Below are 23972 nucleotides of genomic sequence, written 5' to 3' on the forward strand. Positions count from 1 at the left end.
ATAAGAAAATAAAAAGATAATGAGTAAAAGAATTTCTACTGTTGTGTGATTCCATATACTAATGATGAATAAGATTTATGTCTAATTGTAAATTATCTATAGACTATGAGGGAGTACAGTTAGTAGTGTGTTGGTTCTTCTCCCCTGTTCTCCCTAGTCTCTAAAGAATTTCCCATAGAGGGGGTCCCTTATCTCGTGCAGTACCTACAATAGTTCTATAAATGTGCAACAAATTGCTATTCAAAAACCTACCTGTGGATGTTTCGCCTCTGCCTCACCTAGCCCATCTTTTTCTGCAGTGAGATCTCTGCTACGACTAGCGCATGCACATGCAAGTATATTTCTAAATAGAAAATCTGTGAGGGACCGAAAATGGGGAATTCTTACAACTAAAGGAGAGGAGATTAAGTAGGAGTAAGGAGTGGTTAAAAGAAGGTGAGAGAAGGATTTAGGGAGGGACATGAACACAACCACAAAAGTGTAAGACATTTGCTCTTCACAAACTGCACTTCTATGGTTACTACGGCCAAAAATGTACCCAAAATAGTAGTAAAGTACTCCAGCTATATTTTAATAAAATGGAAGCATATTTTATAGTTAAATAGTAAATATTTTATATTACATATTTTTTAACATTAAATTATATTCATTTTTAGAACATTGGAATGTTGGGAACTCCATTGAAAACAATGGAGTGCTCTGGGCTTATAATGGCTGGTATAAGCCTGGAGCTCCAACATTCCAATGTTTCTTTGTTCACAGCTCTGGCTGTGAAAAAAGGCTTCAGGGAGCCTGAAGGGATTCCAATCCCCTCACGCTTCCAAAAGGCTTTGTTTTTTGTGTTAGAACATTCTGTCCTCTAGTGGCAGAATGTTCTCATAGCCTTATAGCCCTTCGTAGATGGGCTATACAGCTATTAAAGTCCCTCTCCCTTGTTAAAGGCCCTCGCCTTCGGCTCGGGGCCTGTAACGCTGGAGAGGGCCTTTAATAGCCGGTATAGCCCTCTACGGCGGGCTATAAGGCTATAATAATGTTCAATATTTTAAATATTTAAGTTCAACTCAACATTATCTCCCATAGGGTTTTCCTTTAAGTCCCTGTCACTATTATTATCTATGGGAGGGTGTTGCAGTTTCAGCGGCTGGTCATGTGTGGTGTTAAACTTAATACTGTTTCTTTTTTGGCAGTAGCAACTTTCACGTGTACGTTTGGCTGCACCCCCTTTTTCAGGGGATGAAGACATTTAAATCTACACTTTTGAGTAACTTTACAGTGAGATTTGAAGAATAGCCCAAAGTACTAAAGTTATTCAAAGTGTAATTGTAAATTATCCACAAGTGTAAGTTATCTTTGTGAATAGCCCCAAAGGCTTGGAAAAAAAAATAACTCACACCAAATATCCAAGAGACAACATGTATCACTAGCCCTACAAAGTGCTTTTGTTTTTATTTCACTATGTTTTCCCTTATTCCTGACTATTGGTACAGTGCTTGGTTCACATGTTCATATTTAATTACCAATTTGTCTGAAGCCGTAATGGGCAAAAAAATACCAAATAATGTCGCTCTTCAAGATCCCCTAGTTTTATCTATTTAAACCGCCAGCTCGTCCTGAAAATGGAAGAGCAAACTTTGTGGCGCATCCATGTTTTTTGGAAGACCAGCTGAGTAATTGGACTCCCATTGCATGCCGTTTAGTTTCATCAACGCCTTCAAGTATAATTAAATTCAATTGGTTGTTACAGCATCTATTTTTATGAGGGCACTTACAAGGTTTGTCAAGCACTGTGACTTTGGATCTCAGCCAATCAATAATTAGGCATTTCTCTTTTATGTGGAAATTCTGTAGATTACTCAGCTCTTCCATAATTCTCCAGTCCAAAATATCTGTCTGCTATACACAGCACAGACAAAAAAGGAACTTTTAAGAGGTTTTTGTTCTACATGTGCTCGGCTTAATTACAGGTTTCTCTGCATAAAACATACTGTACTAGGCAGATCATTTGTTTCATTTGAAGATTATTCTCATCCCATCTTTTTACAGGGTTTTTTAATAAACTCATAAATATGCATTAGACTGCTTGAAAAGTTCTTGTAGCTTATATCGGTTTTCAGTAACACTTTCTGCTTTGTTGCAAAAAGATAACTTAACTGTAACAATGGTCATGGATTATTATTGTGGTAAAATATTTGTTTTTACAATTTTGTTTGAAGAATCTTTAGGTTGAAAAGGCTGATATTGAACAAAGTAACATACAATTGCCAGGATTCCAGTGTCATAACTCATTGTTTAGACCTCTATATGAACTGTAGACAAGTAGTACAAATTCAGTTATGGTTAATTCAGCCTTTCATCCTAACAAGGTCAATGACATGAGAACCACGTTAAATTGGCTAAAATTACTTGTATAAAGAAATTGTTCTACGTCAAGTGCTTGTGCAATTACGCTTTATCAAGAACAATATTTTACTCTGAAAACAATCATGAGGCATGTTTTTTTACCTTTGTTGTATTTTACTTAGGTTAAACCATACATGTATGTGGTGCTGTGGGCACTTGGCCCTAATGCTGATGAATGACACACATGGACACAGAAGTGTTGTACTGGATAACTGGCCCAGTGCACATGCGCCCGGGCCCTTTTATTATCAGGGTCACCTGACTGGTGAGGCCAGTGCTGGGTAGGGGTACAGTGTAATATATTACACTCTCGAGCACTAAACTATGTCCGGCAGGACACTACATTCCTCGCCAGCTTTATTGGAAAAGAAACAAACAAAAGTCCAACCTATGGGGAAAAACAAACAACAAAAACACAGCACCACTGAGTTTCTTCAGGCCATTCTGCCGGGCAGTGCAGGACCTCTGGATCACCTGGCTGTGAGGTTTTGGTCCCCCTTGGTGAGGTAGTTCGGACCAGCCTGGTTTCCCAGTGTTGGAGACTATTCACACAGTTTAATAGGGGCGCATCCGGAGCGGTGGTGGAGTCTGCTTCGGAGATTTTTTTTAAGGCGCTCAGACTCAAAAGGACGGCTAACCTGCAAAGTCTGAGGACAACATTGATGAAATGATAGTCTTCCTTGAAGGTGATGATGTCTATAAGTGTCTGATAGTGGAGCAGCTTCAGACTTCCCTCTCGTGCCACAACTCTCTTCTCACAGGAGTTTGTCATGGGACTGCGTGGACTGTGTAGGCTTTATGAAGGACATGTGAAGGCGTCGGTCAGGAAATGCCAAAAGGACCACAACCAATCCCTCTTGCAGCTGCAAAGGGTGGTGTCTCAGGGTCTGTGTACTCATGCAAAAGGACTTGGGTTCACATGCCATCATCAGACAGTCTTTGAATGACCAGTCTCTGTCTGTGACCTCCATGCTTCCCAGTGACTGGCATAGAGCTGCTGCAGATGCATCTTTCTTTTCAGGATTCCCCTCTCACCGGACTTCCCTGGAGGCCCTTGCCCCTGGATTGCCACGTGACAGCATGGGCTGTGCAGGACTCTCGTAGGCCGTACAAAGGGATCTCTATGGAACCCCCAACATGGCCACAGCTAACCTTGTGCAACCGCAATGGTGAATGGCGAAATGGTCGAGTATGCTCCTTTTGCCAAGCTTCAGGTTCACAGGGGCACACAGAAGGCTTCTGGGTGGCCAGACTCCCACCACGCCAGGAACGTCTTGTTGGTCTCCAGACTTTCATGCATTTGGATCCAAACTGGTGGTGTAATGCTACTTAGGTGTTTCTGGTGGTGCACCTGGGTAATGATGACGGTTACCTTCTTATACTTGGGTTACAGGTGACTTTATGTTGGAGTGAGGAGGACTGGAGGGACTTCATGGCCATGTAGGTTTGCTAGTGCCATTCTCCCGTGGCATCTGTGGTCACGTGCGGGGATGCCATTTGACTCAAATGGCAGAATCTCAGGAACTAATGGTTGCTCTAAGAAGCGTATGGGGAGGGGCGTGGGTTACACTTGCTGGCGGCGTACATGTGGTTCTCCCATCGAGCTGTCTCCAGGGGTATCGCTCCACCTTGGTGACTGTCTTGTGTCTGCATGCGCACGCTTGTCTTGTAATGATGTGAGTCCTTGTTCTTCTCCCTTATCTCTTGCACACCTGTGGTGGGTGTTCACCTGGTGGCTTCCTTGGCCCCCAACCGGAGGCTGCTAAGGTAAGGGGACCCTGCTAGGGGCTCCCATACCAGCTCTCCGACAGGCTTTCCATGTTGGAAAGCCCAGCATGGGAATCCGGCTGGAGACCGTGTATCGTAACCCCAAGGGCAGAAAGGCAGCACTTTGGGATTACGAGCCGTCCACCGACTGGCCGACGAGCTCCTTGAGCCCACGGTAGTCAACTGTAATGAATGGCCTGTTTAGTTTCCGACTGCCAGCAGCGGCGGTCGGAAACTAAACTGATATGCGGTCCAGAAAGGCTCTGACCGACGGTCTGAGCCTTTCCAAGCTGCATCGTAATCAGCCCCTATATGTAATTTTTCCTTTGCCGCTGTCCCTTTGCTTTCTATGCCAGCTCAGCATCAGAACTTCACCCTGTCATCCTGACCCTTCTATATCATTTATCATTCAGAGTATTTGTTCCTTCCCCTCATTACTCTCCTCTTTCTGCACATGTTTTCAGGGCCCATCTTTATCTTTTCAGAATCTGTCACTCCCCCTCCTTTATTAGCTTCTTTTGAGATCCATTTCTCCTCCTTGCATTATCCTTTAAGTTTTTTTCCGATTTCTCCCCCTCTAGTTCTCTGAACCTTCAGGCCTGCATGCCAGCTGTGTTATGTACACTTCGAGTTAATCATAGCTAATTTAGAGAACATTCACTTTGAGAATTATTCATTGTTACTTATGTAAGGTAAAGTACAGTAAAAGTGTCAGTCTCTCAATCAAGGGCAATGAACAATGGACTCATAGTTCAACTCCTTACCGACTGGACTGGAGACATATCAGCTTTTGTATTCATCTTTTTATTGAGGGGAGCTCTTTCCTCATAATATTCTGCAGAGGAGGTTTAAAGTATTATGGTGGAAATAAGCCATGGAAATGTGGGCATATTCAAGTGCTCTAGTGCATATCCAATTATAAACCAAGAGCAAATTAAAGTGCTGCATCCTCTGTATAGGCAGAATAGTGATTACCCCTGTGAAATATCTCAGCGGTGGTAAAGAGGGTTTGCAGGCCCTTTCAGTGTGTCACCTTTTGAATGACAAGACCTTGCCATCTGGTTAAAGCAGACACCTCAGGTCAGCTAACCTCTTCATCACCCACATCTCCAGATGTCAGTGGTGGGGGGACTTTTTCCTGCTTAGCCCCCAAGGCCTGGAATGACCTCCCTTTCAATATCAGAGTCACCAGCTCCATCACAGAATTCCTTAACCCCTTCAGCGCTGATGACAAAGCCAGCTCGTCATGGGCGTTACCTGCGCTACGCGCATGACGAGCTGGCTTTGTCACGTAACGCGCGTTTTTCAAATTTCAGCGCACAGCGGGAAAACCCGCTAGTGCGGTAGAGGTTAAGAAACAGAAAACCTGGCTCTTCCAACAGACTCCAGTTAGTGCAGCTCCATCCTTCTTAGATGCCAGGATACTCTCCCAGGTGAAATGTGTGCTAGCCAAATAAACATCACATGGTATAACATAACATACCTGCAAAACTCCGCTTTAAAGCATGTAAGAGTGAACAAATATGCAACAACAAATGAGGGCACGGAGGGATGAGCCACTGAAAGCTCAAGCCAGGCTTGAGCCTGAAGTCTGGCTCTGGCTGGGCTTGAGGTCCAGTTGGAATCTCGAGCACCTAACAAGTCGAGCTTTCATGTGGCTTCTGCCTGCCTCCCTACCCTACACAGATGCAAAGTTACAGCCAGAGCTTCAGACTGTGGAACACAGAAACCAGGTTTGAGTTTTGGTGTTGGCTCAACATCCTGTGATTCTGGTCAAATTATTTAACCTCTCTGTGCCTACAAACAAACTTATGAACTTGTGTAAAGTAACTGGCACTCATATAAAGCGCTCCAGTACCTTCGAGTTGAGTATGCACTATATTTTGAAAGATTTACTAAGACATAAAAACTAAGCCTTAAGATAAGTAAAGACAACGAGATACCTATTTACTGGCTCATTTGTCCAAGGCGGAACCAGAAAACCTGGATAAATTGCAGCTTTTCTGCTTAAATTGTGTGATCAAAGGCAGATATTTTATTTTACCAAATATTTATTTTCTGCATTATTGGGCATGAAAGCACTTTCAAATATATGAGTATACCAGTTTTACAAAACTGTCACTTTTAATAAATACTTCTCAGTGCACTGCTATAACGCTCCCTCATTGATATATTGAATATGTAACTTTTGCAATCAGAAGTCCCAGTTATATGGAAAGCTGCGAGGGTCAGGCCTATCCCCAAAAAATCTACTGACAATCCTAAAATTCCTAGCAACTAACGTCCTATTTTTTTGCTTCCTTATTTTGGAAACATTCTTGAATCTTTGATCAATCAATCAATCAATCAATCATGCCATTTGTATAGCGCACTACTCACCCGGGAGGGTCTCAAGGCGCTTGGGGGGAGGGGTATGCTACTGCTCGAACAGCCAGGTCTTGAGTTGTTTCCTGAAGGCGAGATGGTCCTGGGTCAGCCGAAGGTGGATGGGGAGGGAGTTCCAAGTCTTGGCAGCCAGGTAAGAGAAGGATCTTCCTCCGGCGGTGGCTCTTTGGATGCGTGGTACGGCTGCGAGGGCGAGGCTGGTGGACCGTAGCTGGCGGGTGGGCGTGTAGAAGGTCAGGCGGTCGTTGAGGTACTTGGGGCCCAGGTCGTGGAGAGACTTGTGTGCGTGGGTGAGGAGCCGGAACGTGATCCTCTTGTCGACGGGGAGCCAGTGCAGGTTCCTCAGGTGGCTGGAGATGTGGCTGCATCGGGGGACATCCAGGATGAGTCGGGCGGAGGCGTTCTGGATGCGCTGGAGTCTTTTCTGTAGCTTGGCTGTGGTTCCGGCGTAGAGGGTGTTTCCGTAGTCCAGTCGGCTGGTGACGAGTTCCTGGGTGACAGTCTTCCTGGTCTCGGTCGGGATCCAGCGGAAGATCTTGCGAAGCATACGCAGGGTGTTGAAGCACGATGAGGAGACGGCATTGACTTGTCTGGTCATCGAGAGGGAGGGGTCCAGGATGAAGCCCAGGTTGCGTGCGTGGTCGGTTGGCTTGGGTGCGGTGCCCAGGGCTGGGGGCCACCAGGAGTCGTCCCAGGCGGAGGGCGAAGATCCCAGGATGAGGACTTCCGTCTTGTCCGAGTTCAGTTTCAGGCGGCTGTCCTTCATCCACTCGGCGACGTCTTTCATCCCTTCGTGTAGGCAGGTTCTGGCGGTGTCGGGGTCTCTGGTGAGGGAGAGGATCAGCTGGGTGTCGTCGGCATAAGAGATGATGTTGAGGTTGTGCTGGCGTGCGATGGCTGCGAGAGGTTTCATGTAGATGTTGAAGAGGGTGGGGCTGAGTGAAGATCCTTGCGGGACGCCGCAGATGACTTCGGTGGCCTCGGAGCGAAACGGGGGGAGGCGGACTCTTTGTGTTCTTCCGGCGAGGAACGAGATGATCCACTCCAGTGCGTTCTCTTGGATACCAATGTTGCTGAGGCGCTGGACTAGGGTGCGGTGGCAGACCGTGTCGAACGCAGCGGAGAGGTCCAGGAGGATGAGGGCCACTGTTTCCCCCTTGTCGGGCAGGGTCCGGATGTCGTCGGTGGCTGCGATGAGGGCGGTCTCGGTGCTGTGGTTGGCTCTGAAGCCGGACTGCGAGGGGTCGAGGGATCCGTTCGTCTCGAGGAAGGCGGTCAGCTGTCTGTTGACGATCTTCTCGATGACTTTAGCAGGAAAAGGGAGGAGCGAGATGGGGCGGAAGTTTTTGAGATCGGTGGGGTTCGCTGTAGGTTTCTTCAGGAGGGCGCTGATCTCGGCGTGCTTCCAGCTCTCCGGGAAGGTGGCGGTGTTGAAGGAGGCGTTGATGATGTTCCGGAGTTGGGGTGCGATGGTGGAGTCGGCCTTGTTGAAGACGTGGTGTGGGCAGGGGTCAGTCGGTGATCCGGAGTGGATGGTGTTCATCGTGCGGGCTGTGTCTTCGGTGGTCACCATGGTCCAGGTGCGAAGGGTGGTGGTGGGGGGCGTTGGCCCGACGGTTGGGTGCGTGGCTGGGGCGCCGAAGCTGTTGTGGATGTCGGCGATCTTGCGGTGGAAGAACGAGGCGAGGGAGTCGCAGAGGTCTTGTGACGGAGTGATGTCGTTGGTGCCGGTGCTGGGGTTGGAGAACTCCTTGACGATAGTGAAGAGCTCTTTGCTGTCGTGGGCGTTGTTGTCCAGTCATTCCTTCAGGGATTTCTTCTTGGTGGTGCGGATGAGCTGGTGGTGCTTGCGGGTAGCGTGTTTGAGGGCGGTCATGTTGTCGGTGGTCCGGTCGAGGAGCCAGGCTTTCTTGAGGGTGCGGCAGGTCTTCTTGGAGTCCTTGAGGTCGTCGGTGAACCAGGATGCCTTCTTGCTTCTGGGTCTGCTGGGAGGGTTCTTTAGTGGCGCGAGGTCGTCGGCGCAGGCGGTCAGCCACTGTGTGAAGTTGTGGGCTGCTTCGTTGGGGTCCGTTGTGTTGGCGGGTGGGCTCTGCCTGAGGGAGGTGGTGAGCTGGTCTGCGGTGATCTTGCTCCAATTTCTGTGAGGTACCTGTTGCGGGTGGTGGTGGGTCGTGGATCTTTTGAAGCTGAAGTGGACGCAGCTGTGGTCGGTCCAGTGGAGTCCGGTGGCGTGGCTGAAGGTGATGTACTTGCTGGAAGAGAAGACGCGATCAAGCGTGTGGCCGGCGTAGTGGGTGGGGGTGTTGACCAGTTGCTTGAGTCCGAGGTTGGCGAGGTTTTCCAGCAGGGCGGTGGTGTTGCGGTCCTTGTTGTTCTCCAGGTGGAAGTTGAGGTCCCCGAGGAGGATGTAGTCGGTGGAGGGGAGGGCGTGCGGGCTGATGAAGTCTGTGATGTCTTCGCTGAATTGTGTGCGTGGTCCCGGGGGTCTGTAGATGAGGGTGCCTCTGAGGGTCGTCTTAGGGTCGGTGTGAATCTGGAAGTGGAGATGTTCGGCTGCGGCGAAGGAGTCGTTGGCGTCGGTCGTGATGCGGATGGTGTTCCTGTGGACGATGGCGATGCCACCTCCGGTCTGGTTGATGCGGTCCCTCCTGATGATCTTGTACCCGTCCGGGATGGCAATGGCGATGTCGGGTGCAGAGGAGGCGTTCATCCAGGTTTCCGTGAGGAAGGCGACGTCTGGTGATGTAGCGTCGAGGAGGTTCCAGAGTTCCACGGCGTGTGTGTGGACGGAGCGGGTGTTGATCAGGATGCACTTGAGGTGGTTGCTGCTGGTGTTTGTCTTGGCGGGTGCGGGGCAGATCCGGAGGCAGGTGAACTTGCAGGTGCAGCAGGTGAAGGGTCCGTGGGTGCGTCTCGGGGTGGCTCGGCAGCAGGCGTGTGTCCGGCCGGCATTGAGTGCATTGAGAGTGGAGGCGTCGTAGGTCAGTCGGGTCGTCTTGCCTCGGCGGGGAGGGCCAGGGGTCCTGGCGCTGGGCGCAGGCCAGGAGCGGACGGGCGCAGACGGGCTTACCTTTGGCGCACATTCGGCGCTCAATCGGTGCTCCCGCTGCGTGCTTCCACTGCGCGGTCGCTCTGGGGGCGTCATAAGTAAGGAGCCGGGAGGGAGGAGCAGCTGGGTGGCGGGAGCGGGGCGGCGAATGGAATCACAGGGGGGCGGGGCCGCAGGGAGGCAGCGGCGGGAAATTCCAAGAAGCAGCGGGCAGCGGGAAATTCCCAGGAACAGCGGGAAATTCCCAGGAGCAGCGGGCAGCGAGCGAAGGAATCTGCAGGCAGGAGGCAGCAAAGGCAGGCAGGAGCGGCAGCAGTGAGTGGGGCGACCAAGCCCTGTGGAGGGCTGAATGGACAACTTTCTGCCCATTTGGAGAGCCATGGACTACTGGACCCGCCCAGGACAACGGACAATCGGCCATGCTCATCCTGTTGGATTTGTCTGCTGCCTTTGCCACCATCTCCTACAGCATTTTAGAACAACGGGTCTGGGAGATGGGTGTCAAAGGTAAGGCCCTGGACTGGCTTAAAAGCTATTTAACCAATCGAACCACCACAGTACAAATTGACAACATGGTTTCTAGTAGCCGGCCAGTAAATATTGGAGTCCCTCCTGGCTCTATTTTGAGCCCTATGCTATTTATTGTTTATGACACCTCTGGCTAGGGTGATCAGATCCTATGGCTTTGACATGGTGTCATATGCTGATGACACCCAGCTAGTGATCTCCCTAGAACCTGATCCCCTTGACACAAAGACGCATTTTAAAAACTTCATGATACACATCGATAGCTGGATGAGTGCAAACCATATCCAGCTAAATGGCAGCAAGACTGAGGTAATTCTCTTCGGTGGGGCACACAAAGTTTGGTCGAATGACTGGTGGACCCAAAAACTGGGACCCTGTCCTTCCCCAAAACCAGTGGTGCGCAACCTCGGAGTAATGATTAACGACCAGGTATCAATGAAAAATGAGGTAAACCCGGTAATTGGTAACTGTTATGGAAGCATGTGCAGGGTAAACAAAATCTTTCAATGAATTCCAATCAAATCCTGGAAGCCACTTGTTGAGGGACTGATCATCAGCTGTATTGACTACAGAAACACCCTGCTGGCGTTGATCAATGAAGAACTCTATTCCAGGCTCCAGGCTCCAGGTCCTGGAAAATACAGCCGCCAGACTGGTACTGAACTTTTCTTCTAGATCCCCATCAGTGCCTAGTCTGAAGCATCTTCATTGGCTTCCTATAAGGAAGCGTACTCACTTCAAGGTTCTCTGTCTAGTGCATAAGAGCATGACCGGAAACAGGCCTAGCTATTTTGCTAATTAAACTCGGCTGGTCCCAGCTGACTAGGACATTAATGTCAAGCACCAAATTTCTCCTCACTCCATGCAGAGTTCGCACTGCCAGAGATGGCGGGAGATCTTTCTCATATTTGGCACCTATCTTTTGGAATAAACTACCACATCATCTACTCTCTGTTATAGATCACAATCGATTCAGCAAGGAATTAAAAACTTGGTTGTTTGACCACTCATAGTATATTTCTGTCCTCCTGCATAAGAGGAGTCTACGCAACCATCATGAGACCCCCGGGTGATATGTGCGCTCAATTAATATACATGACTTGACTATAAACTTCAAAGCCCTCAATGATAAAGAAATACACTTTTTTTAAAAATTTTGAAGTGGCTTTCTCCTATTTTAGATGATTATTTTGTATGATTTGCAAAGCAAATATTTTCAGGGCTCTGTCCCTGCAAGCTCTCTAAGAGCCGAACCAGACCCTAGGCTCTGCTCTAGCTAAGCTCTCCCTGTTATTTGGTTGGCTTGCTCACTTCTAAAGGAAGGGTGAACATGCTCCTCTGAAAGTGAAAACTGGTCTCTAGGTGATGGGCACATTCAATGAAATAGTGTGTGCTTGCATTCACCAGTGAGCCACAATTGAATTAATTTGTAAGGCTGCAATTTTTTTTTTTGGGGGAGTTTTATATAGCGCAAACTAGACCCGAAGATATCAGGTATCAGAGCGCTTTACATGAGCACCAGTTTCGTTACACAAGGACACATTAATTTTTGTTGTTAGGTATGGGGAGAATAAGTTGGGATTTGCCCAGAATCACAGGATGTTGAGCGTCGTTGCCAAGACTCAAACCCGGTTCCCCAGCTTCGAGGTCAACCACTCTAGCCATAAGGCTACATCCTCTCCCCAATTATTGAATATTATTGAAATATCAATGTGAACTGGGAACCAGCAGAAAAGCTTTCTTGCATACTAACAGTATTTAAAAACAATTACAATACAGAAACTCACAAATGCTAATTAAATGATTGGAACTATGGATCCCATTTTAGAATATGGAGGTTGGCTCCCCAACTTTCAGTGTGGCAGAGCAACTTATTTTCACCATCCTGACCAGACTATTGCCTGCCATATACAGAGATCTCTGCCACTCATGTGGAGAGCTCTGCTCCTTTGGAGGAACTGTAACAATGGTGAATTTTGTGAAGGCACTGAAGGGCATATTTACAAGATACTATCACCACCACAGCTTCATTTTTCTCAACTTAGTGGTAGCAATCGGGGGTTAGCCTTATTCACAAGGTGATGTTAAGCCACTTAATGTGGCTTAACGTTGCCTTGTGAAGAAGGCAGCCTTTCACGCTATACTTAGCGTGAAAGGGGCAGGCAATGGATGGTGTGGTGGGCGTTCCACTGCAACCCCCGTTGATTTTGACACTGCCCCATATTTACAAGGATGGCATAAATTAAGACCAGAAATAGCCTGGTCTTATCCTAGGGCAATCTGGAGAAATGTTTAATTTTGTTGAATTTATCCTCGTTTTTGCTGTTTCCACGTGCGCTGCGTTGTGCAGCACACATAGAAACAGCAAAACACAATTGACTGTTTATGTACAGGAAGGTATTCCTTCCTGCACATAAACAATCATTTAAAAAAATGTTTTGCAACTTCTTTGGGTGCTGTATTGAGCAGCACTCATAGAAGGTTTAAAACTCCATTTCAGATTGTTAGTGTGCAGGAAGGGACACCTTCTTGCACATAAACAATCATTCCCCTCAAAGCAGGCACCTTTGCACTATGGTGCAAGGGTGCCAGCGTTGGCGCTAGGCAGCTAAATTAGCGCCAGTGCCGGGGAGAATGCAGGGCTGCACTGTATTCTTGTAAAAACAGTGCAGCCTTGTGTTTCAGAAGTGGTTGAGCCCGGTGTTAAGCCAAGGAGGTTAATGCCGTGCTTCGCCACTTCCTTGTAAATATACCCAAGAGCTTGTTGAGTGGCTACCATGTTTCATGCAGCTGCTCAGCAATCTTGTTTGTTTTTCTAACACAAATTAATAAGGCTGGAGCTTCTTATAGAAATAAAAAATACAAAAATTACCCTGACATACAGGGAATTCTCAAATTGTGTTCAGAGTTTCCCTGGTGATGGAAAACTGAAAAAAGTACATCAGACCACTCTTAATAGGGCAGCTGGTCAAAGGTACTAACATTAATGGCCCCAACTCCATCAGGCCAACATTGTGGGGTTTCTGCTTGGCGGAGCTTTAAATGGCGACACTGGCAGGAGCTGGGCTAATGTAACATGTAGAGAAGAAGAGAGAAAAATTAGAGATCTGCCAGAATAGACTGTGTTACAGTCCTTCTCATACGATTGCCATTATGAGACTTCAAATCAGGAGATTTGCCAAGATGCAAAAATCATCCTTTTCATCATTGATATTATAATCAGCATATTATTACTTTTATCATTGGCATTATAAGATGCTTGTGCTCAGGGGACATGACTATTCATGACTTACATGTTGAACTACGTTTGAGTCATCAGGGGTCCAGTAATGTGTGCCAGATCTCTTCACAGGCCACTACTGTTAGAATTGAGTGGTTAGTTAAGTTTGCTGGTATAACCTGTATCTGCGCCCATGAGTTGCCTGCAAGGTTACGCAGGTCACCTAATAAATATGCCTGTCTTTTTTATGGTGAGGGATCAGGTAGTGAATTGGAATATGATATCATATGGTGACACAGATTCTTTCAAACTTAGACGGAGAACCATAAGAACAATTAATATTACAATTAATATTGCATTGCCCACCAGTATCTCTGGAGCCAATCTAGATAAGAAAATAGATGAGGCTGATTCTATTCTATTGTTAAATGCATTTAGGGGGAGTTGAAAGCGTGAATAAACCCCATAGAAGTACGGTTACTCTAAAGCGAATGCCAACCACCTGAGCACTTTTGGTTTAAGAATTTCTGTTCATACTGAATTACAAAAACATAACTTGGTGCTTGAATCATTCAATCAAGAACCAATCCAAGACGAAATTGTGATCTAAATTACTGAGCAACACAAAGCTAAGATGCCAATTGTGACTTACCACGTGTGACCGCTTGTGACACCAATAATTTGGGGAAGGTATGACAAGCAGATAATATTTACTTTGTGTGTCTGTGATATATATAGCATTCTGATACATCCTACATAAGATTACAGTGGCAGATCATTTAAGTCATATCATAGGGAGCAATACAATCTGGAAAATTCTTTGGATCTCAAATTAGATATTTCGTCGTCTTGAGTACAGAGATGTTTCAAGTACCTCAGATACTAATTTACTTTCTTCTGCTAAATAAGATAGAGAATTTGGAAAGTATCTCAACTGTAATTTGAAAATATATAGTAAAGATACATTTCCCTACTTAAACAAATTCTTTGGGCCTCATTAATGAGAAATGACACATCGCTGCATGAAAGCAGCGATACGTCACTTCTCAGTGCGCACTCCTTGCGTTATGATTGATGCGTCATATTTATAATATGACACATCATGTCGCAAGGAGTTACCGATACGTCAGTATTTCTGACGTATCTGTAGGTGCAAAAGTGATGCAGCTGGAGTGTGTCACAAAAGTGACGCAACTCCAGCAATGTGTAATTTCACATGGGCAAGTCCCATGTTGTTAGTGCCTGCGTCAGTCTTACGCCTGCCATGATGCAGGCATAAGATTTTGACCCATTAGCGGCCAAGAAATGGCGCAGTGAAATCTGATAGATTTCACTGCGTCACTTCCATGACCCTTTCTTGTGTCAAAACGCCCCCCTTGCATACATTATACCTGGAGCAGGTATAATGTTGCGCAGGGGTTTACAAAGTGACGCATCTACTTAGATGCGTCACTTTGTAAATATGGCGCAACAAGGCGCATTTTTTACGCCACTGGTGTGTCACAAAAAGTGACGCACCGGTGGCGTAAAAGTGACGCACAGCCTCATAAATGAGGCCCTTTGTGTTTGATGTATATGCAATTGATATTGAAATCTTTTTTAATTCTTTTAGTGAGATATAAAATAACTTCATGCTGCTTGATAAGTACCCCTTTCTCAAGGCAGAAACCCAGTCATTTGCTGAAAAGAGAGAAAGATCAAAAACACAGGTGAGCCCTTTAAATAAAAGCAATCATGTGCCTGGCATGCCTTAAAGGCAATGTGAATGTCTTATATACTTAAAAGTGGGTAACTAAAGGAATTCCAAACATACTCCTGAACTTGCTATGAAGGTGTGGGCCTACCAGTCTACTAGGAACATCTTCCTGGAGTCATTCTGAAGTCACTGGCTACTTCATCTCGACTATTTCTGGATTGATCATGTAAAGTCACCACAAACCATCATGAAGTGGAATGAGAATATGTAACATACATAAATGAAATTACCTTAGAATCATCAAAAATGTAAACCTGGTTAAAAATCAAATTGCGCTTGAAGAACTGTAATCTTCATTCTCAGGGAATACATACTGAGAGAGCACAAATCTGAAAAAATGTATAAGTACACCATATTTACAAGCACGTAGTGTTAGTTTAAATTTAATTGGACACGAGTGTCATATTCATAGAGTGAACTCATATAAGAGTGTTTAGCTAGCATAGAGGTACTTATAGCAGTATGGAAACTAATGTAGAAATGTTAGAATGATGTGAAACTTCACGTTTCTCATGTTAAGTGATTGTGTGTAAAGGAAATGAAACCTAGCAAACCAATGAGAATGTGTAGGCTGCAGGGCAATTCACAGTAAAGATAAAGTGCTGCTGAACTGATGTGAGACGTGGTTAACATTGTTTTTTTAGAAGTATTTAATCATAGAATTGAAATATATGTTTTATATAGATGTGTTGCATTGTACTATAGTAATACGTGTTAGTTAAAATACTGTTTAAACCAAAGAAAGGAAATGTTTTAGAAGGCAGAGACCCGCTTTATGTAAATCAACTAGGCCTGAAAAGACCAAGTCATTCTCTTTGATCTAAAATGTGCTCGTTAGGGGAAAGTTGTGCTAGGCACTAACTGAGAATCCTTACACATGTTTTATGGTCCGAGATATGATGGAGGTTGGAATTTGAGGCCCACAGTGTATGTGTCTGTCGTAGGTGCGAGGAGCCCTAATCAGTACTATGATGAACGGTTCCTTTGTTCAAGAGAGCCAGGCGCAGGCCTGGAGGAGTCTTCAGGAATTTTAAGGGGTACTGTCTCGCTGAAGAAGAAGCCTGGGAAGCAAGGTCAACTTTAATGAAGAGTCCCGAGTAGCACCAGTATGGAGTTTGCCGCTCAAAACTGCACCACGTGAGAGGCGTCCCCAGGGGCGTTTCTATTGGAGATGTGATTTTGTATTAGGGATAGCCCCCGGGGTGGAGTTAGGGCAGATGATCTGAGAAGCCTTAGAGAGCGGATGGGTAGGCAGATAGAGAACTGAAAGAAACCAACTTGGTTCAGAGACTAGGAGAAGTGTGTGATCTTCTTTGGAAGTCACCACTGCTGACACCTTTTTAGGTAAAGATCTTGTTAAGTAGGGATGTCACTTAGTCTAGTGTAGGGACAGACTAACTTATATTTTTCTTTTCTGTAAATGACTCTCAAGTTGCAACTCACAGCGATTCTTGCAACACTCATGTTCTTTGAGATATTTTTGATAATTTCCTTTTGCCGATTGAGAATATTCAGAGAGTACCTTTTTGTACTAATACCTGTATACCTTTTGAATCTTATTCTGAGATGTTTGTATCTCCAGATACTTTTGACTTTGAATTAAAACTTTTTAACCTTTCCCAGTGGTAAGTGGTTCTTTAGAGTGGTTTAAGTTCCTAATTGACTGACCTAGTAGTAGATTGTCTTTTACTCAATGACAGGTACCAACGATTCAGTCGACATGATTAGGGATCTGGTAAGGTAACTAGAGACCAGAAACCCCGCGTTAACAGTTGGTAGCAGTGTAGGATGGTTATCTTCTTGAGGAAGGTAATCTAGACTAGGTTAGTTTACCCCAAGGTCCCTAGAGTTCGAGAGGTGGCCTGCCGAAGAAGGCGCTGACGGTGCGAGAAAAGCAGCAGTACTGGACGAGAGTGAGTATAACAAGGGTCATGCGTGGACAGATTGCGGTGTTTTGTGTTGTATTTGTATTGTAATGTCTTGCGGAGTTGAATGCCGGTAGCGTGATTGTGAGAAGGTTGTGAGCGCGCGCAACCTGGTAAAATCTTAAGTTCGGGGTAGAGCTTAAGTGGTTCGGGTGTATCGAACATCCAGGGTAATTGTCGACCAGAGTAAGGAGGTCATGAGGTACCATTGACCGCCGCAGAACCGAGATAGGGGGAGTGCAAGAGTGAGTGTGTGAGTAACGGACGCTGGTCGAAAGTTACTGTGTGTAAGTAACCTATCAGAGAAGGCGATTGTCTGGACGTAAACGGAAAGACATTTCGCCAGTTAAGGTGACAATTACAGATTGACTGTGGGCGTACAGTCAAAGAAAAGTGATCGCTTGGACGGAAGTAATCATTTTTTTTTCTCGAAGTATGAATGGGACGCATGCATAAACGCGGAGACGAGCTGAAAAAGGAGGGGAACTGCTGCGAAGGGGGACGAGTGACGTCGGCAAGAGCCGCGCTGAGATAGGGTTGATAGTGAAGAGCCGCGACGGGATTGGGCGGCTGGTGCGACGTCAGTGAGAAGTCGCGCTCTGATAGGCCAGTTAGCGAAGAACAGTGCTGAGATTGGTGGATTGTCATCAGGAAGTAAACAAACCGGAGGAAACAGAAACTAGTAGATTGAATTGAAGTGTTTTAAATGTTTGAAGGATATTTTTGAAAGAAAAAGGAGAGAGTCTTTTTACGGGCAAGAGGCACCGCCAGAGGGTACACCAGCTCATTATATGGCAGCGAATGTTGGGCTGCACACTATATTATGGACTGGGGATTGGAACAAGCTTACGGAAGGGAATGAGGAAATGTCGTTCCCAAAGTATGGGAAGTTTAAGTTAGAGGTGTTACATCGGCTAAAAGCAACCATGTCCGCATTAAAACCCCCGCCTAGACCGACCCAGTTTGAGGCCCTTAACGCATGGATTAGGGCGGCGCACGACAGGAATCTGAATAGGCGTCAAGAAAGGCTGACGCGATCGGTAAGAGCAGTGCGAGATTCCAAATGGGATGAGGACGCCAAGAGATGGAGGGTACAGGCTATTGAGGTGGATAAGTTGTACCCAGTGAGAGAGGTGGCAGGTGAAAAGACACTCATGGAAGAAGATGAGGAGAGCGACTCGGAGGACAACTTGATAAATAGATTACTGATGGATAGACCGCCTCCGAGAGTTGGGGAGATTGAAGGTAGAGGACTCGCAAGGGAAGATGGGGCTGCCATAGAGGGGTATGTACCACTTCCTATATCGGAATGGACACCTATCAAAGGTGGGGAGACACCTCAACATAGTACAGCACAGAGTGTAGTCGGAAGGTTTGTGGTACAGAAAACGCCAACCGCAGAGAGGGCTGAACCTTGTAGATTGCCAGATGCTCTCCAAGTACCCGTTACCATAGGACCCATAGTATCGATTTACAACCCAGAGAATGGGAGAGAGGAAGAACAGATACGGTTAGACAGAGAAAGGGTTGAGATGGAAAGGAGGAATAACACGACAAATGCCTGGAAGCAATTGCCAGGACCGGTAACGTGGAACACCCCATTCGAACCGACAGTGAGCCCCGCAACAGAGCAGGGGGGTCAAAGAGGACCGATGGACCTAAGGGGACCACGTCCGAAATCCTTTAAAGAGTTAAGAGTTGACTTGAGAGAATGGGATGGGTCAGCAGAAACGCAGAGCAATAGGTCAAGAGCAGAAGCTGAGTGGGGAAATCGAGGCAATGGGACAGTATCTCACTGCGGGGCTAGCGAAAGCAGTCAGGGACGTGAGGGTCAAAGCCAGGAGAACAGAGGAGTAATACGTCCTAATGATGGGAGGGACCAGCAGGAGCGAGATGGTAGAAGCATGGAGTGTGAAGAGATGTCTCGGCTCTTTGAAAAGGGTGGAGACCAAATGGTACTAGCATACAGAGATAGGTTTAGGTGCACTCATCACGCGCCAGGGGAGAATGTGCAACACTGGAATAGGGGGAACAATGAAAGATCTTGCCATACATCGGGTGATCAGAGGTCACAGACCAAATGTGAAGAAAGGGGGAGTAATGGAATGTCTTACCATGAACCCAGAGAATCCAGGCATGAAGGGGTAGGTGGGACTATGAGGCACAATGGAGTGTTTCATCATTCACCCAGAGAGGACGGAACAGCATGGGACCTGGAGGGGTGGGAGCATGAGAGGACTCCACGTAACTCACCTGAGCCCAGACGTAGGACTCGGAGCTGGGATGGGAAAGATGGAAATGGACCCCCTAGAGATGGTATACTGAAAGCTACAATAAGGACAAAAAGACTTGATGTCACCAGTTTAAAATCTGATTTGGATGAGATCATAGATGGTACGTTGGCCTTAGAAAGGATCGACTTGTATGAACAAGATGAGTTGCTGTTCATAGCGAAAGATGTTACTCGAAAGGCGAGAGCGACTCATGAGAAACTGTCTGAACTGGCAGACAGGTACATGGTAGATTTGTCCAGAACGAAGACCCTACAGAGTAACCATAGGTTACAATACTCAGATCAAGACTTAGATGAGAAAAGAACTACAGGGTTAAAGACACACATAAGGGAACTAATAGCAGGAATAAGAGCGTGGAGGGATCTGGACAAATGGGAGGAGAGATGGTCCAAAAGGGGAACTGTTAGGCGGTGTGCGAATGGGACGTCTCCTGAGGGAAGGTTGATGCAGATGGAGGCATTCCCTTTGAGAGAAATATCAAATGGGAATTATGTACATGTGCCCTGGAGTAGAGGAGATTTATCTGCATTTACCAACTCATTTCCGAAGTTAAGGGACAATCCAGTAGAGTGGTATAAGCAGGTAGAAAGGTTTGTAAAGATCTTGAAAGTATTGTGGATTGATTTGAACACTTTGTTTGACATTGTGGTCCCATCTGACTTGTGGACATCGTGCAAGACTAGTGTTGAATGGCCAACTACTGAACCAGTGAGGGATGCTCAGACAAATGGACCGTCTGAAATTGTCATGCAAAAGTATGAAAGGGTAATAGCTTGGCTGAAAGATAAGGTACCACCCCAGGACATAGATTGGGTAAAAATAGACTGAACAAGACAAGAACCAAAGGAGACAGTTCATGAGTTCTATGAAAGGTTGTTGAAAACATTCAAACAATACAGTGGACTCGATGTAATGGATCCCAAAGATATAGGACAGTTTGTGTCAAAGTTTGTTTTGGGGTTGAGACCTGATATTTGTTTGATGATTCAGCAACATTTAATTTGTTGGCAAAACAAACCACTAGATGAAATTTTAAGGTATGCCAGATACTGTAGCGATGAGATAGATTCCAAGACAAAGAAAATGAAGGAGAAGCTGATGGTGGTACAGATGCAGTCAGCCGGAAAGGGCGGACAGCAGAAACAGGGAACGGGGACAATGGGACGGAAGTCGAATGGTCAGAACACGGATAGTGAAGAAAGTCAGAGACCTAGAATAGATTTTGCCACTTTAAAGAAAACGACAAAGTGCCACCAGTGTCACCAGGTGGGACATTGGAGACGCGAGTGTCCCTTTAACCCTGAAAGTGGAGAACTAGAATTAGAACAGGAAGTTCAGGAGGTTCCAGTTCAAAGGGCGACAGTCCCAGGAAGCAAGGTGGTCAAAGGGGGGACTTCGGCTCCACGAGCTCAGTTTCCACAGCCACCAAAGATCGCGACAGGGGGAAAAGTCTATAAACAAATGCCTCTTTTTATTGAAGAAGAAAAATGTTATTACATTGACCCAATGACCGGTCAACGTGTGAACAGAGAAGAGGACTGTACCCTCGGGGCAGTTCTAGAAGTAGATCAGAGAGGGCCATTTGTTGAGGCAGAGGTAGCAGGGTGCCCAATGACATTCTTGGTGGATACTGGAGCTACTCGATCAACTCTGAGATCAGCAGTGGTTCCTGACCTACCAATGTCGGGGTAAACAATTCAGGTGGTTGGAGTCGCAAATAGAAGAATGACTAGTCCTTTGACAGAACCAGTGTCAGTGAAAATAGGGAATTACACAAATGAACATCAGTTTGTGGTATGTGATTCTAGTCCTGTATGTCTGTTAGGGAGGGATTTGTTGTGCAAATTGAATTGCACCATATACTGCACCCCTCAGGGTGTGGAGGTACAGACCGCAGATGATGATGCTACCTTTAAGATTGCTAATGAGAGAACATGTATAGAACTGTATCCTACTCTGACTGTGGAAGACCTTCCTGGTGACCTAAGAGATGCTGTCTCAGCTGAAGTATGGGATTTTACTGGGGAAGAGATAGGACTGATCAAAGGGGTGGAACCAGTGAAGATCATGATAAAGCCAAACGCTGAATTTCCAAGAACGCCTCAGTATAAACTGTCACAGGAAACGATTGCAGGAATAAAACCTGTGATTGATTCAATGATTCAACAGGGAATACTGAAAGAAATCGTGGGTAGTCCATGTAACTCCCCGATTATGGGTTTGCAGAAACCTAGTGGGAAGTTCAGAATAGTTCAGGACCTTCGAAAGATTAACAACATTGTGGTTTCATGTTGTCCAGTGGTACCGAATCCATCAGTGATACTGTTTCAAATACCATTCCAAGCTGAGTGGTTTACAGTGATAGACCTTTGTCAAGCCTTCTTTTCCATCCCATTAGATGAGGACAGTCAGTATCTTTTCGCATTTAAAATGAAAGATCGCGCCTTAACATGGTGTCGAATCCCACAAGGGTTCACAGATAGCCCTTCGATCTTCAGTCAGCTGTTGAAGAAGAACCTTGAAAGTCTGGTATTGCCACAGAACTCGGTTCTGGTCCAGTACATAGACGACCTACTTGTTGCGTCAGAAACAGAGGAAGCTTGTAAGGAAGACACCATTGCTTTACTGAATCATTTAGCTGAGAATGGACATAAGGTATCTCCGAACAAATTACAGTACTGTCTGACAGAAGTACAGTATCTGGGTCACCGAATAGAGAAGGGGAAGCGCAAGGTGTCTCCAGACAGGATAGAGGCCATCATGAAAATGAATGCGCCAACGACACAGAGAGAAGTTAGGATGTTCTTAGGAATGGTTGGTTACTGCCGACAGTGGATAGCTAACTTTTCACTGAAAGCAAAACCTTTACAGAAACTGACGCACAAGGAGGTGAGTGATCCGGTACCATGGGACAACGAGTGCCTAATGGCGTTCCTACAACTGAGAGAGGATTTGTGTCGTGCTCTGGCTTTGGGAATGCCAGATTATGAGAAGACTTTCTCATTATACTGCTGTGAAAGAGAAGGATGTGCGTTATCAGTGTTGGCGCAAGTACACGGAAATGCCCGTAGACCAGTTGCATATTTTTCGGCTACATTAGATCCGGTAGCCGCAGCGTTGCCCGGATGTCTCAGATCCGTTGCTGCAACAGGTGTCAGCATTGAGAGGTGTGAGAACATAGTAATGGGACATCAATTAGTGGTGTATGTACCGCATTCGGTAGAATTGTTAATGACAAGGACCAAGACGCAGCACTTGACCAATAGTAGGCTCACGCGCTATGAGCAAGTTATTCTTGCTGCAGAGAACGTGACCCTTAAGAGGTGCTCGGTCTTGAATCCTGCTACATTGATGCCACTTCCTAATGATATAGAAGGCGAAGAATGTGAAGATCACGATTGCCTAGATGTGACTGAACTATGCACGAAGCCCAGACCAGATATTGTGGATGAACCACTGATCGACCCTGATGAAATTTACTTTGTTGATGGCTCATGCTTAAGAGACGATACTGGTCGGTTGAGAGCAGCTTATGCTGTTTGCACCATTACTGGAGTTGTGGAAGCCGCTTGCCTGGAAGGAGTACACTCCGCTCAGGTAGCAGAAATCATTGCATTGACACGTGCCTGTATAGCAGGTAGCAAAAAGAGAGTCACCATCTATACCGATAGCCAATATGGTTTCGGTGTAGTTCATGATTTCGGGCAATTGTGGTCTCAGAGGGGTTACATGACCTCCTCTGGTTCGCCAATCAGAAATGGGGAATTTGTACGACTGCTGTTAGAAGCATTGCAAGGTCCAGCTGAAATTGCAGTGGTCAAGTGTATAGCTCACACTAAAAATACAGATTTTGTGTCACAAGGAAACAGATATGCAGATGAAGTTGCCCGCTATTGTGCGGAGCAAGGGTATACTTTCACGGAGGTGGAAGTAGGCGGGGCAAAGGAAAAAACCGAAGTCAATATGATGTTAGAGACCGTAGATACATGGGAAGATCTGAAACAAATGCAAGAAAATGCACCTGAGTCAGAGAAAAGGTCCTGGGAAGCAGCAGGTTGTGTGAGAAGTGAAATGGATTTTTGGGTTTCAGCAGATGGAAGAGCAGTGTTACCAGAGGAATTAGTGAGTCCAATGGCACGACAAATACATGGTCCAACACACTTAGGAAGGGATGCCATGCTGAGAGTATTTAGGCAAACTTGGTATTGCCCAAAGTTCAGGATTGCAGCAGAAGCAGTCTGTAGGAGATGTGTCACATGTCAGCAACTGAATGTAGGGAAAAGAACACCAGTTACCATGAGTCACATTGGGAGGTCTGGGGGGCCTTTCAACAGAATGCAATTAGATTTCATTGAAATGCCTAGAGTCAACCGCCTTAGGTATGTGTTGGTGATCGTATGCATATTTTCCAGGTGGGTCGAGGCATACCCTACACGTAGGTGCGATACACTCACCGTAGCAAAACTGTTACTTAGAGAATTGATCCCGCGCTACGGGGTGCCAGGCTCTCTGGAATCTGATCGAGGAACACATTTTAACAGTGAAATTGTGAAGATGCTCTGTGCCGCATTGAACATTGATCAGAAGTTGCACTGTAGCTATCGACCAGAGGCTTCAGGAATTGTGGAGCAGATAAATGGGACACTAA

This window comes from Lissotriton helveticus, chromosome 8 (genome assembly GCF_964261635.1).
Source record: "Lissotriton helveticus chromosome 8, aLisHel1.1, whole genome shotgun sequence".
NCBI lineage: Eukaryota > Metazoa > Chordata > Amphibia > Caudata > Salamandridae > Lissotriton > Lissotriton helveticus.